The sequence below is a fragment of the Arvicanthis niloticus genome, chromosome 12 (assembly GCF_011762505.2).
Source record: "Arvicanthis niloticus isolate mArvNil1 chromosome 12, mArvNil1.pat.X, whole genome shotgun sequence".
NCBI lineage: Eukaryota > Metazoa > Chordata > Mammalia > Rodentia > Muridae > Arvicanthis > Arvicanthis niloticus.
In genome coordinates this window covers 7927134-7943015 of record NC_047669.1, presented here as the reverse complement: position 1 = coordinate 7943015, position 15882 = coordinate 7927134, and positions in this window count along the sequence as shown.

Here is a 15882-nt window from a genome sequence, read left to right as displayed (position 1 = left end):
GTGGGATTTGTATATAAGACATAAGCTTCTTGTCCTTGTGAAGTGCCAGACATAAATGCATTAAAAGCAATCACCATAGGATTTTTAGATGTAATTTTAGTTAATATCCATGAGCTATCTTCAAAAAAATCATAAAAAGGATCTTTAGGGTAATGATTATAGATCCCAAGTGACAAGTTAATGCCAGTTATTACCAGTGTTACACAAGTAATCACTCTGCATTTTATCAAATGATATAATGACTTTGGGAGGCTCTTCAACAGTTTGAGACATGTCTTTCTCATCATTATCAAGTCCATAATTTTCTGTAAATAAAAAGTTACAGATTGCTGCAGAAAATTCTGACATACATAAATTTCTGTAATACTGTTTCCTTGTTGATTATAATTCTTGTAGGAGATGAGGAGGAAGAGGAAGATAACTAATTGATAAGGAAGGGATTAAGTCTATGAGCTACGATTTTAGCAGCAGCCTTATTTAAGAGACTAATAAAGCTCTGCTTTGGGTGTTATGTTTCCTGTGGATTTTTACCAAGAGTCTCCAGAAAGTAAATGAAAGAATGCAACTAAATCTTTAGCAACTAATAGGCAGATAAAGACATGCTCAATTGATCATGATCCAGTTGGTTTGGTTTGGTTTGGTTTGGTTTGGTTTGGTTTGGTTTGGTTTGGTTTGGTTTGGTTTGGTTTGTTGCTGTTTCTAAGTAATAGAGGACACACTGTTTGAAAATTTTTACGCTGAGAAGACTGCAGCAAATTTGTTGTTGAGTAATAATATATCCTAAATAATTAGGAGAGGAGAATGTCATCCATATAAGTGAACATCTAATACCTTCAGATGTCTAAACAGCTTAAGTGCTTTGTGTACATTCTATTGGCATTTGGTGTCAGTCTTTCATGTAGTAAAGATATCCCACTAAAATCAGGCTGTTGATTGTCTAAAGTAAGAACAGAGATTGTAAATTTTTCCTTATCATTGGGATGTAAATGAATAGAGAAAAAACAGTCCTTTAAGTCAGGTATAAAAATGCAATGGCCTTGAGGAGTCACAGTAGGATCAGGGAGCCCAGTGGGAGGTCCCAATTGTTTTCATGCTAGCATTTATGCCCCTGAAATCATGTAACACTCAAATTTACTCTTTGCCTTTCTATGAATTACAGAAATAGAGAAATTCCAAGAACTAACTGAGGGTTCTATATTTCCAAGTTATAATTGTTCCTTTACTGGAAGTTGGGCCTATTTTAATTTTTTCTCCATGAAGGGACCATTGATCAGTCCATATTGAGTGAGCTTTACTGTGAGAGAAAACAAAAAACTAAGGGGTCTCTAGGGCAGCTGAGCCCTGGTGCAAAGGCATCAGCTTCACACTCACTCTGATGCCAACACAGTCTGGCTTTCTACTGGGCCAAACCTCAGTGATGGACATCAGACTCAGATCCACTTAGGTGGATGCCAGGGGATAGAAAGCTCAGTGATGTCAGGACTGCTGAGAAGCCAGAGCAGCAGCAGAGTTGGCTCACCTTACCAAGATTTTGTGTGTGTGTGTGTGTGTGTGTGTGTGTGTGTGTGTGTGTGTGTGTGTGTGTTATGATCCTCCTGAGAATGTCCAAACCATATATTACTTTAGTCCAGACTGCAAAATAACTGAAAGGGAGTTTATACCCCTTCTCATGGGCTCTTTTTACAATAGCTCCTATGCATTTCCAAATGTCAACATCAATGGTTCCTTGCTCAGAAATTGTACAACCATTTGTACAAGGTTTTAGAACTGTTGCTCTGAATATTTTGCTGCCCTGGATATTACCAGACATCTCAATAATTGTATAAAATGTTTTGCCTTCGAGGACATAGAAGAACTCATGTTATTTTACTCTCACTTATATTGTGACTCCTTGGGTGAGAAGGCCCACACTAATGGGAGAGAGAGAGAGAGAGAGAGAGAGAGAGAGAGAGAGAGACAGACACAGACACAGACACAGACACAGACACAGACACAGACACAGACACAGACACAGACACAGACACAGACACAGAGAGAAACAGAGAAAGACAGAGACAGAGAGAGAGAGAGAGTTTCACCTCAGCCTACTAAGTCAGAATGGCTATTATCAAAAGCAAAATGACAGAAAATGCTGGCAAGGGTGTGGAGAAAGATGAACATTGTTGGAAGAAACACGAACATTGTTGGGAGAAACACATATTGATGCAGCCACTATGGTTCCCATTTAACCTAACTATATCACTCCTGAGCATTTACCCAAAGATCTTCATGCCCTCCCACAGAGACACTCACACATCCACGTTCATAGGTGGGACATAGAATCAGCCTATATAATGAAAATGTGGTAATACACATAGTGGACTTTCATTTAAGCATAAAGAAAGAGATCTTTTTACCCCCCTTTGGTTTTTCAAGACAGGGTTTCTTTGTATAGCTCTGGTTATTCTGGAACTCATTCTGTAGACCAGGCTGGCCTTGAGATCTGCCTACCTCCCCAGGCCCCCACCCCCACCCTGAGAGCTGAGATTACAGGCCTGTACCACCACTGCCCAGCTAGGAAAGTGAAATTCACAAGAGAATGGCTGGAACTGGAACACTTATGTTGAGTGAAGTCACCCAGGCCCAGAAAGACAAACATTGTATGTCCTCTCACATGTGGATCTTCGCTTAGGATGTTTAGATTTGTGTGTTTAATTTAGACTGTCTGCAGCAGCCAGGAAGCTTGAAAGGGCATATGAAGGGAAGAGGGACAGAGATCATAAATATGGAGAAAATAGAACACACATGACTTAAGAGCAGAGACCGGGCACCTTGGGAGTTAAAGCTTTGGAGACAGAAATGGGAAGGAGTAACTAAAACCAAGGGTGTTTGGAGAAACCCTTTGGAAACTCACTGCTGTGGCATCTAATTAAAAGTCTAGCTTTTTAAGAAGGAGTTTGGCCAAGAGTGGTGCACATGCCTTTAATCCCAGCATTTAGGAGGCAGAGGCAGGAGAATACTTGTGAGTTCAAGACCAGCCTGGTATACAGACTGAGAATGTTCCAGGATAGTCAGAGCTACATATTGAGACCCTGTCTCCAAGATACATAGATGGATAGATAGATAGATAGATAGATAGATAGATAGATAGATAGATAGAGAGTTGCTCTGCATTGGTGGACATCTGTTTTATCTAGAAGTCATGGGTTGTTAAGTAAAAACTAGGTACCAGTCATTGGATACCTTCCTGTAAGTTATTGGTCAGAATGGCCCCTGATTTGCCAAAATGACACAGAGTGTTACTGTTTTTCTTGGTTGTCTGCTATACTTGATGGCAAAACCCTATTGCTAACACACTTTGGTTGCAGAACATTCAGAAACCAAGATATAACTTCCTTTTTGTGGAAGCTTCGTCCTGAATACTTTTATAGTACTGGAAGGTGATATGCAGGTGGCTAGGGAAGACCAGTTACTAATGGACTCACAGGTAGACTCTACATGCTACAAAATTGATCTTCAGGCAAGTTGTGTCTGCTGTCACATAGTAGTATGATCTGATCTGAGGTCTGTTGCACAGGAGGAAATTCATGCCTGATACTGTAATGGTCAAAATCCCATGGCTACAGAGGGTAGAGCCTACGAATGCTGTTTTTCTAAATGGACTTGTTTTCAAACTGCCTTCTAGAGATTTGTGTCCATATCAGTAGGTGATTGCTGTGCTCAACCTTGGACAGAGTTGTAACAGTCAATGAATGAAGGGACTCATAACTAGTCAAAGTGCAGAGATGACTATTGAGTATTCAGCACTAGATGGGATGTCTTTATCAATACTCTCTCTCCAAGGTTCAGGGGACATTGAAGAAGTGTTGTAATAAGTATTTCATCTCAACTGGGGGTCTTTACCCACTTTTAGTCATTCAGTTCCCAGATAAAAGACACAAACCCTTTATATTTATAAGAAGCCTTTAAAGCACTAGAGCTGGGTAGAATCTACCCTCTAAGACACTAGTATTTACTTCTCTATCAATAACCCCAAGTTATAACTTGCCATACTCCATCTAGGCAGCTCTTAACTCCAATTTGCCATCCTTCATGGTCATGTTTTCATGACTCACCTACTCCATGGTGTCTTCTCCTCCCTCTCCCTTCTATCTCTTTCTTTGTGGGCTCCTGCCTCGGACCCCAAGCCCGGGAACCGAAACCCCACCTACTTCTGCCTACTTTCTGCCTGGCTATGGGTTATTAGCATCTTTATTCAGCCAATAGTTTTAAATTAAGGAGCAAGGTCACATAGTATCATTTTGTGCATGTTCTGATTCTCTTGTCCCTGGGGGTCAACCAGGCGTTGAGGCCTATAGTCAGCATTACAATACATAGCAATTAGACCAAACCTCAACAAGGGAGAGGAGGCAGAAAGACTGTGAAGACTGAAGAAGGGTGACAGGTATGTGTAATGTGATCAATGGTCATTGCACTCAGTAACTCATAGAAGCTATGATTACCTGCAGTCAACATTCTAACATGGATGGGAGACCCAAACTCGAGGCTCCACCCCTATCTGAGGAACTACTAGAAATCCATCTGGGAGAGAGGAGGCTATGGCTACTGTGGGTTGCCCATGTTCTAGGCAAGGTTCAACACCTGTGCATATGAAGGCAGCACCAACTCGGTAAACTACTAAGAAGAAAATGGAGGAGGAGAAAGGAGATTAAAATGGAAAGGGGAAGTATTGGAAAAGGGTGTGCTGGAGGGAGGGAGGGAGGGAGGGAGAGTTTGTGGTGGGTATGATCAAGATATATTATATATTTATGAAATTGTCAAAGAATAGCTGTAAAATATTCTTTAAAAAAAAAAAGCAGTCAAAAAACAGTGGCCACTGTTTCCTAAAATTGGTCAACGCTTTAATTTTATAATTATCGAAGTTAAAACACCACTTCATATAAACATGTATAAAAACAGCAGAAGCAAGCGCAGAGACACTTTCAGAACTTGTTGGAAATTCTATTCTAATCCCAAGCCAAACTCATGGAGAGATTTTTTTTGTTTATTTTTTTGAGGGATTTGTTGTTGTTGTTGTTGAGACAAGATCTCTCTGTGTGGCCCAGGCTGGCCTTGAACTCAGAGATCTGCCTGCCTCTGCCCTAGGTGTGCAAGGATTAAAGGTGTGCACCACCACCACCCAGCTCTGATTTTATTTTCTGAAACTCAAGTCATCAGTTCATAGAGCAATTTATAAAAGAATTTATAAAAGTCATACATTCTGATACAATACAATCTAAACTAAGTTATTACTCTCATTCTAAAATTGACAATAGGAAAATATTAAAATTTTTATGTTTTTTCTACTTAAGCCATTTTGTTTCTATAAGATTAGGAAGCTCTATACACAACGGGTGGTGGTGACATATCTTTAATCCCAACACTCGTTAGGCAATCTCTATGAGTAGAAGGCCAGCCTGGTCTTACAGAGTGAGTTCCAGGACAGTCAGGACAACACAGAGAAACCCTATCTCAAAAAAAATAAAATAAAATAAAATAAAATAAAAATTTAAAAAAAGAATAAAAAGAATAAAAAATAAAAACCCCTCAAATTCCTAACACAGTGCTGTAAGTCTGAGTGAAGGGCAGTGCTCACTGCCACTGGTTGTATGACACAGGCACAGTTCAAAGGGTGCACAAGCTATGTTCAAAGCAAGCCTGCAATGAAGCACAGGGAGCTGGAATTCTCTGTGCATTTGATTTTGACTTCATATTGATCACCACACATTTGGTAACCTTCAACCGTTGCCAATTTTTCTAAACTTCCATTTAGTTATGCAACACTTAATGGGACTGTGCCACAGATGAAAACGCTGTGTTCTTCATTCACCATACCACGCAGAATCTCTCAGATCTGTGATGAAAAAATTCAGACTTGTAGAAAACGCCATGACCTGAACAAGTTCCTGCAGATCCTTCCTCGGGCAGTATGGATACCAGGCATTGACTCTGTGGACCCTTGGACAGGCTGACATGATCTCTGGACTCTGTGGCTGAGTCAGATGTGCGTGTAAAAGGCAGTGGTTGAAGGTTACTGAGTGTGTGGTGATTAAAATTGCCCACCCTACATGGTCTCTTCTTATATGAAGTGGAACTGAAGGACAAACTAAGAATGTGTAGTATTTATATTTTAAAATCCCGGCCTGAGTTTCTACCCAACCTCTGGTAGTTGAGTTCCCAGATGAGAGACACACTCACAGCCTTTATATTTACAATAAGCCTTAAACAGCATAATAGCTGGGCAGCTGCCTGCCCTCTATGCTGTTAGAACCTACTTTCCTATCGATAACCCTGAGTTATTACTTACTATGTTCCATCTGGGCTGCTCTTAACTCCAATTGGGCAGCCCTCAGGGCCACACCCTCTTGACCCTTAATCCATGGCAGCTTCTTCTTTCTCCTCCTCCTGCATGTCCTTCTTCTTTCTCCTTGTGGTCCCAAGCCTGGGAAACCTAAACGTCTATGTCTTTTCTATTGGCTGTAGGTATCTTATGTATCAATCATAATTAACTGGGGGCAGGGGCACTTAGCTAGTGTCTATTTGCAGACTGTCTCGTCTCTGGGGCAACCAGTTTGGGGAGCCCAAATTAGCATTAGAATACAAGCAACAACAAGCCAACCCACTACAATACATGCCAGGAAATAGAGGCTTTTATGTCCACACACCTGGGTTCTTTCTCAGAGATCTGAGTTTATGTTTAGAAGTGTATTTGATGTCTCCTTGATATGATCCAATGGGAGAAGCAGAGCACTCCTGTGGTATAGTCCTTTCAAATACCTTAAGCCAGAATCCACACTAAACCCTTTCTTTAACTTTCTTTTTTTTTGGGGGGGGGGGGAGTTGGTTTTCAGTTTTTCGAGACAGGGTTTCTCTGTGTAGCCTTGGCTGTCCTGGAACTCACTCTGTAGACCAGGCTGGCCTCGAACTCAGAAATCTGCCTGCCTCTGCCTTCCAAGTGCTGGGATTAAAGGCATGTGCCACCACTGCCCAGCATTTTATTTAGCTTTCAACAGAGGATGTGAACTTTGTAGAGACATATTAAATGACACTGTGAATTGGCAACAACAATTTAGACTGTAGCTCATCCTCTAAAGACAATCCAGGTTCTCAAAAATACAAATGGCATGAGAGAAAGAGGGAAAGGACAATAACAGAACAAAATTATCTAACGAATATAATAACAAGCTGCTGGAAAATGCCTTAAGAGCACCTGCTGTTCTTGCAGTGGACCCAGGTTTGGTTCCCAGTACCCACATCAGGTGGCTCAGAACCATCTGTAACTCCATTTCCAGGGGCTCTGCCTCCCTCTACTGGCCTCTGCAAGTAATGCATGGGTACAGAGCACATACACACATACACGTAAAAAAAAATGTCAATAACAATCTTTTTCAAAGAGAAATGTAATTCAAAGTCCACTTTAACAGCCAAGCTGTTTATCAACTTCAAAGCTCAGATGAAGCTACTGTATTATCCTACAATTATCTTGCAGATGTATATCCACTGAATTGAGAGCAGATAAGTCAAATATACCTTGACACCAATGTTTATAGCAATTTTATTTATAATAACCAAAAAAGAGGCAACAACCCAAATGTCCATCAAGAGAAAATTTCATAAAAAAAAATATGGCACATATAGGTAATAGCATATTATTGAACCTTAAAAAAAAGTAACAAAGACAGATGTGGTGGCTCATACTCATAATCTAAGCATTTGAGATGCTGAAGTAAGAGGATTGTTCAAGTCTGAGATACCCAGAAAGCCTACTTAAGGCCGGGCGGTGGTGGCACACACCTTTAATCCCAGCACTTGGGAGGCAGAGGCAGGCAGATTTCTGAGTTCGAGGCCAGCCTGGTCTATAGAGTAAGTTCCAGGACAGCCAGGGCTACTCAGAGAAACCCTGTCTTGAAAAAACAAAACAAACAAACAAACAAAAATAAGCTACTATATTTTTGGCTTTTCTAAAATTAATTAACTAATTAATTAATGTAATTAATGTGTGTGTGTGTGTGTGTATTCATTCTGTCAATTCTGTTTCTTTAGTAAACCCTATATACAGACTTTGTATTTTGGGAGCACCCTCATAGAAGCAGGGGGAATGGGGGAGGGGATAGGGGGGTTATGGAGGGGAAACTGGAAAGGGGGATAACATTTGAAATGTAAATAAATAAAATAACCAATAAAAATGTTAAAAATAAAAGAATGTTTTAGCTTGACTTGGTTTTATTGTTTATTTGAATTTTTAACCAAATTTTCTACTTTAACTGAATACTATTATAATTAAGAAACATGGTCAGTCAGGAGTGATGGCACATCTGTAATGTCAGTGTTCCAGAGGAGGTTGATGAAGAAGAATCACAAGATTGAGACCAGACCAACTATATACAACAAGACCCTGCCTGACTACAGAACAAAATAAAAACATGGTTCACTAAAAATGTCGCCTAACATTTTGAAGTAAACTACAATACATTAATTTTGTTTAAGGGAAAAATATTAGGAAGAAAATAAAAGGTAAACGATTCTTAAATCACTCTGTTAGTTTTAATTTTATTAAAAAATTAACTTAAAATTTTCTTCATCCTATACAAATCCCCATTCTAAGAACTTCATTTCTAATGATGGATCGTCAAGTTTGTGATCAGATGAAAGTACCTTATTTCCCTCACCCCCAGCAGGCAAGCCTGTCCCCTGGAGGAGAGGGCAATCAAACAGCTGTTTTCGAAGCTCTTCCCTGATGTCAATTCCAGCAGCACCTTGGTTGGAACCTTCGAGAAAAAAAAGGCTCCTTCACAATGATGTCAGACTTGCTTTTAAAAAAAAGTTGAAAACTCATGAAAAACACAGTTGATGTGAATCAGATGTCTGGATGGCAGAGCGCCCGCTAAGCCAGGCAAGTGCACAGATGTGTGGAACACGTATTCCTCCCTTGGAGCCACGGAAGGTAAATAGCCCATCCTTGTGATGTCCCCGCCTAGAAGCCTGGTGGCGAGGCTCCCGCTCCCTGGTTCATTTCCCTTTAACCACGCAGTCCTTTCTCTGCCCCGCATCTTCAGACAGAAACCGGATGTGGCAGTAATCATGTACACTTGTTGACTAACTTCACTGAATGATTCTCATTTAATGTCATAACCAGTCAATAGCTGTCTTAAAACTCCCATCTCCCAGTTTCTGAAGGAAAAGTGTTTCTAACGAATTCCAGGAATCAGCCAGCAGGTGCAGTAATGTTTTTACCAAAGAGAGGATTTAGATTTCCTGGAACCTGGCGGAGGCGGGTAGGGATCAGAAGAAGGGGTGTCAGGCCTCACCCAGGTAGGCTCCCTGCTTCCCAGGGAGGGCAAACTATTCCAGTTGCTTCAGACACTGGGGAAGAAATAAGGCATCTTTTGTTCTTCAACGTGTGTGTGTGTGTGTGTGTGTGTGTGTGTGTGTGTGTGTGTGTGTGTACACTCGTGCATGCTGGTGCGCACCTGGGCATTTGTGTGTCTCTGAGTGTGCATGTGTATCCTTTCAAGATGTGTTGACCAAGTGCCTTCTCCCTATCATTCTTCCCTTCTTTTTGGGAGTGTTTGTTTGTTTTGAGACAGAGTCTCACTGTGTAGCCTTAGCTGGCCTGGAGCTTGCTTTGTAGACCAGACTGACCTCAAATTCACAAATGTGTATCTGCCTCTACCTCCCCAGTGCTGGAATTAAAGACACTGACCACCATGCTCTCTTTCTTTGAACTCTTCATCCTCCTGCCTCAGCTTCCTGGATGCTGGGATTAAAGCATGTGCCACCATACTTGGCCAGGCTATGTTTTTAAAGTCATATCAAGCAGCCCACCCTACCCTCTGAGCTGCCAGCTCCTCGCCCCCCCCCCCCAGCACTGTCCTCAGGCCATGGCATGCTGTATTTATTGCTGTACATTTACCACATTTTATCATATTCATTGCTGTAGTTCAGACTAGAAATGTGCCCCCCCCCCCCCCCGAAAGGTTTGTATTTTAAAGCCACTATTGGGAGGAACTGGAGCCTTCAGGAGGCAGAGCCCAGGAAGAAGTCATCAGAATTGTGCCCTTACAGGAGATATTGAGCCTCACCCTCTGTGAGTTCCTCTCTCTGTTTTTTAGCTTCTGTCAGTGAGCCAGCCTCTTCTATCATACACTCCCACCATGAGGTATTGCCTTCTTGAAGCACAAAACAACAAGGTTGAATGATCACGGACTAAAACTTCTAAAGCCATAGTCAAGTCTCCTTCTTTTAAATTGATTATCTCAGATACTCTGTTATAAGAACGGAAAGCTGCGAGGTGGTGGCAGAGCGTCCCTTTAATCTGAATACTCGAAACCAGAGGCAGGCAGATCTCTATGAGTTCAAGGCCAGCCTGGTCTACAGAATGAGTTACAGGACAGCCAAGGCTACACAGAGAAACCCTGTCTTGAAAAACAAAGACAATAGACAGACAGACAGACAGACAGACAGACAGACAGATGACACCTTTTTGGACTACCATTTCTCATTAGAGTATAACTTCTATATGAGGGCTGGGCATTATATCACTTACCTGTAGTTCCAACACTTAGAAAGCTAAGAATGAGCCAGAACTAAATAGTGTCTCAAAACAAAAAGAAAGGAATCAAGCAAGCAAAGACAGGATAATAATGATGAGTTCAAGGCCAGCCTGATCACACAGCAAAATTCTACCCCAAATATTCCACATAGGCATGATGTTGCTGCTTTTCTCTGTTTGTTCAGTTTATCTCACTGTTAACTCTTCAGCACCTAAGATACCGCATATTCACACAAGATGCTCGGTAAATATTAGTTGTCGTGCTTGAGGTGGCTCAGCAATTAGAACATTTCCTACTCTTGAAGAGGACCTGAGTTAAATTCACAGCTCCTATGTTGGGAGGTCTTACTGCCTGCAACTCCATCCTCAGGTAATCTGAATGAGACTGGTGCCCATAAACTCATATGACCAAGCCAGCTCAGTCAGTCAACAGGCTCTCCAGCGCAGGAGTGAGGATTAAGAAGAAAAAAGACGATTAGACAATATTGCAGCATAACCCCAGCCAGTTCTGAGGCTGAAGGCTGAGGCGGATTTATATTTTCTCAACTTTCTTTTAAACCATTTTAATTACATGCAAGTATTTAGGTCAGTTCTAGGTTGAGGAACCAGCAAGACAATAGCTGCAAATAGTCAAGGAACAAACAAGGCAATAAACAAAGTCCTGTGATCCCTCTCAGATCATTGTTTCTAAGGGCTCATCAGGATGACAAAAATATGTGAGCCTCCTTCCCTGTCCTAGCCCACAGTCATATCCATGCCTGAGACTTTCTTCTTTGTTCTAGCCTAAGACTTGGATTTCTGACTGAAATTACTTCTCTGTTTTAGCCTAAAATTAGATTCCTACCCGAACTTACTTCCTTGTCATGGCCCAATGTCAGATTCCTGCCAAGCAGCCCCAAAAGCTCTCCACACTCATATTTTTGAATACTTGGTCCCCAGTTGGTGGAACGGTGTAGGAAGGATTAGGAAGTGGCCTTGCTAGAGGTGGTGTGTCACTTTGGACAGGCTTTGAGATTTCAATGACGTGAGTGAGCTCTTAGCTGTTCCTATACCATATTTCACTCCACCCTCATGGACTCGTCTAACCTTCTGGAACTGTAGCCAATTAAATGGTGTGGTAGTTTGAATAGGACTGGTCCCCATAGACCTACATGTTTGGATGATCGGCTCATAGGGAATGACACTGTTAGGAAGTGTAGCCATGTTGGAGTATATGTGGCCTTGTGAGAGAAAGTGTGTCACTACAGGAGCAGCCTTTGAGATTTCATATATGCTCAAGATAGGCCTAGAGTGGCATAGTCTCCTTCTGCTGCCTGCGAATCAAGATGCACACCTCTCAGCTCCTTCTCCAGCGCCATGTCTGCCTGCATGCTGCTACATTTTCTGCTATGGCAATAATGGACTAAACCTCTGAAACTGTAAGCCAGGCTCAATTAAACATTTTCCTTTATAAGAATTGTCATGGTCATGGTGTCTTTACACAGCCAATAGAAACTCCATCTAAGACAAATGCTTACTTTTATAAGTTGCTTTGGTCATGGTGTTTTATCACAGTAATAGAGAAGTAACTAATTTAGGATCTGACATCCTCTTCTGGCCTCAATTATATATATATATATATATATATATATATATATATAATAAAATGTATATATGCATATGTACATATGCACATGGAGACACACACATATACATACATACACATAAATATTTTAAAAATAGATAGCATATTAGTTGTATAGATAAGCCTCCATGAGACCTGGGTGGTGTGGCAGCTCCTGCTGATAACGTAAAGTGAGGGTCTGTGTACATCTCAGCTGCTCACAGTATGCAGATCCCAACCTGAAGGAGCTTGTCAGCAGCACAGACTTCCAGAGCTTCGGAATCACCATTTCCTTTTCAACAGCTTTACACATGGCTAAGTTGCACAGTGACATCTTTGAAATGTCACAGTGCAAACAGTGTGGACTTACACCTTTCTATTCTCAATGCGCTGGACTCAGCTACTGAGTGTCTTGAGTCTCTAAATGCCCATGGGACAGAATAACAAGAAGAAACTATGCCCTGGGTATCATTTTGTACACCTTTCGTATAATTACTAGGTCTCTAGACGTGATAATTAATAACTTTGAGATAAATAGTAAAATCCTTTCAGCTCTTCTTCCCTCCTCCTTTCTCTGCAGCTTCCTCGCCTGCCCATGTTTCAACTCTCTCTTCAGTATAATGTTTCTTCAATGGCCAGAATAGAAGGCAAAAAAGATTAGGTGTGTGTGTGTGTGTGTGTGTGTGTGTGTGTGTGTGTGTGTATTTAAGACAGGGTCTCACTATGTAACTTGCTAGGTAGACCAGGCTGGTCTTGAACTCACAAAAGTTCTCTTACCTCTGCCTGCAGAATGCTAGCATTAAATATGTTTGTCAACACCCCTGGCAAAAGGTTCGAATTACAAAGAATAATTTCTTGATTTTTTTCTTATATTTAAATAGGAAAAGGAGGCTTTCTTCAACTTCTTTCAGAGTTGGAGCTTCTTGGGGAGCCAGGCCACCATGTTCGAAGGTAGGGCCACCAGCAACAGCAGATGCCATTTCCAGAGTGTTCTTGCTATGTGTGTGGAGAGTCACAGCCATATCCACCTGCTCCTGACTCATGTGCTTGTCCCCAGCCTTGCTAGATGCATGAGGCCTACCAGCTGCTGTGCTGGAAGAACGTGTACTTGGCAGGATTTCTTCCCAGTCCTTCTCCTTCTTTCCCCTCCTTTGAGGGCTCCTTGCCAGGACTGCCAGACAGTTCCTCTTGCCTTGGCACCTGTTGCGTTCATGTGTGTTCTGTTCATTCCTCTGAACATGTGAGCATGGAAGTCACTGTCACCAAACAGACCAGGGACCTCAACAACAGCATGGGCCTTCGAAAGAGAAAGAGAAACGCCAGAGTCTCACAGCAAGGCTGCCGCTCAGCCAATAAGCCTGGCTGGCCAAGGTGAGTAGACCAAAAGAAACGGGATGCCCCACAGAGCAGCCCATCCCAGCCCCTCCCCTCAAAGAATGGCAGAGGCTCACAGAGGGCCACCTCTGCTGTCCACAGAAGGACAAATAACTGTCAGTACTTGTCAGCAGAGAAGCTGCAACTCCACTGGTGGTCTCTAGTCAATTTGCTAACAATGACAACTGAAAACCAGTCTGCTGTGCTCTCTTTGAGACCGTCACATGCAGACTTTTTCCAGCATTCCGGGTTTGTGCCTGGTCAGGTGTTTGACAACTGCTTCACAAGTGAGGACCAAGAGGCTGTTGGGACAGGGACTAAGAGAGTGAGGTCAGACAACTAGATGTTTTAACTGAAACTTTAAATAAGCATTGATTAAAAAAAAAACTTTAGGAGTAGTAATAGACTACACGCGTGTTTTTGTATGTGTATGTATATGTGTATATGTCTGTGAACATGTTTGCATGTGTGTGCTTCTGTGTGTATATGTGCTTGTATGTATGTGTGTGCTTATGTGTATGCGTGTGTGTCTGAAGTTGTGTGTGTGTGTGTGTGTGTGTGTGTGTAGAGAGAGGAGCCACACTGAGAAAACAGAGGGCAATTTTGTGGAGTCAGTTCTCTCCTTCCACCGTGTGGGTCCTGGGGATGAAAGTCAGGCCTGCATGGCAAGTGTCTTTACCCACTGAGCCATCTCATTGGCCCCAAAACACAGTGTTTTTGGTGTGGTTTTTCTGAACAGCTGGTATTGTGGTTTGGAGTAACACATTAATTTTTCTTTCTTACATATTTGTGTTTATAATTATTTTATAGCTTTTAGAATTGTTATATTATTATACAGATTCACAATGCTTTTTAAAGGAGAGGGTATGAATGTAGTCCTTGCCACCAGAGATTATATAATCAAGTTTCACTCATTGGGGAAGCCCCAATAGTCAGCACAAGGGGTGAGCTTTGCCCTGGGAGAACCACCTCTGTGGCCAAGGTGATACAGATGCATACAGAGTGAGCTATTCTTACGATGAGTAGCAGCAACCCTGGTGCCTGCTTTGTATGTGAAAACATCAGAGGCAATCCCTTGTGTAGGAACACCACTCTCAGAGCACTGTGAGCATGCTATGGCTCCTAGTAGACTTCCCCTTTGCCACCTGTAACACTGTTTCCAGCAGCCCATACGCAGGCTGTGTATTCCACATATATCTTCCTTCATACATGGTCTCTAGTGGCTTCAAAGCTGTCAGGCTGAAATACGGCTTCAAACCCACAGACAAATACTTCCACTCTGCCATTAAGAGACTTCTTCCTGCTTCTGTCCTTGTGTCACCAGCATTGCTTCTCTGTTCTTATTCTGCTTTATTTAGACAGGGTCACATTAGCCCAGACTGCCCTGAACCCACTGTACACAAGGACAGCCTCAAGTGCCTGCTCCTCTGCCTCTACCCACCAAGTGCTGGGATTACAGACTTGTACCATATCCCCATAACTGGTTTGCCTTTGTTTTGTTTTGTTTTGTTTTCTATTTTCCATTCTTTTTATAAAAGACTAAGGAGCAAGATGCCATCAGTTATTTCAAAACATTTTAAAAACAAAACAACCCACCTTTGGAATACAGACTTGGCTAATGGCTGAGTGTCTGTCTTCAAAGTAAAGAGGTTGACCTGGGTTTCCCCCTTTCAGGGGGCCCCTGGACCCCCAATATGTCTACCCACCCCCATGTTGATTGACACTTTCAGACATCCATAGCTATCGTTTGAAAATAGCCCTTCTTGGTCACTACTGTAAATGATTCACAGGCAACTCGGCCACAGCCCCATTATTAACAAAGCTCCAGAACGGTGGCTGCCTGTGGCCTGAGATGCCAAAATCTGGATTCTGCATTTTAAAAGTACGTAAAGAATGTCACTAGAAGTTCCAATGGAACATGGCAAAGTAGAACTATACGTGTGTTTTCTCTTTGAAAAGGGTTATTAAAACCACCTCGTCTGTCCAACAGCCTGTGTGATCTGTCCTTGTGCTGGAGAATCTCAGGAGTCCAGTCAAACCCTTAAGAGTGTGGAAGGCCTTCCTGGCCCCTAGCTTGGAAGCCATATAATGTTGTACGAGTGTGTGTTCAAAGACATTGTGACACTGCCCGAGAAAATCATCTCTCCATGGTTTTTGTTGTTTTAGGCTTCTTGTTCTTTTGTTTTGTTGTTGTTGTTTTGCTGTTGTTGTTGCTTTTAGTTTTATTCCCGGAAGCAGTTGTGGATTAAAGGGGAGTGCATGGGGTGCCCTCTTGAGGTCTCTGGATGCCAGGACTTTGAAGAGACTGCATACAGGACTGGATTTCTTAGGTCAT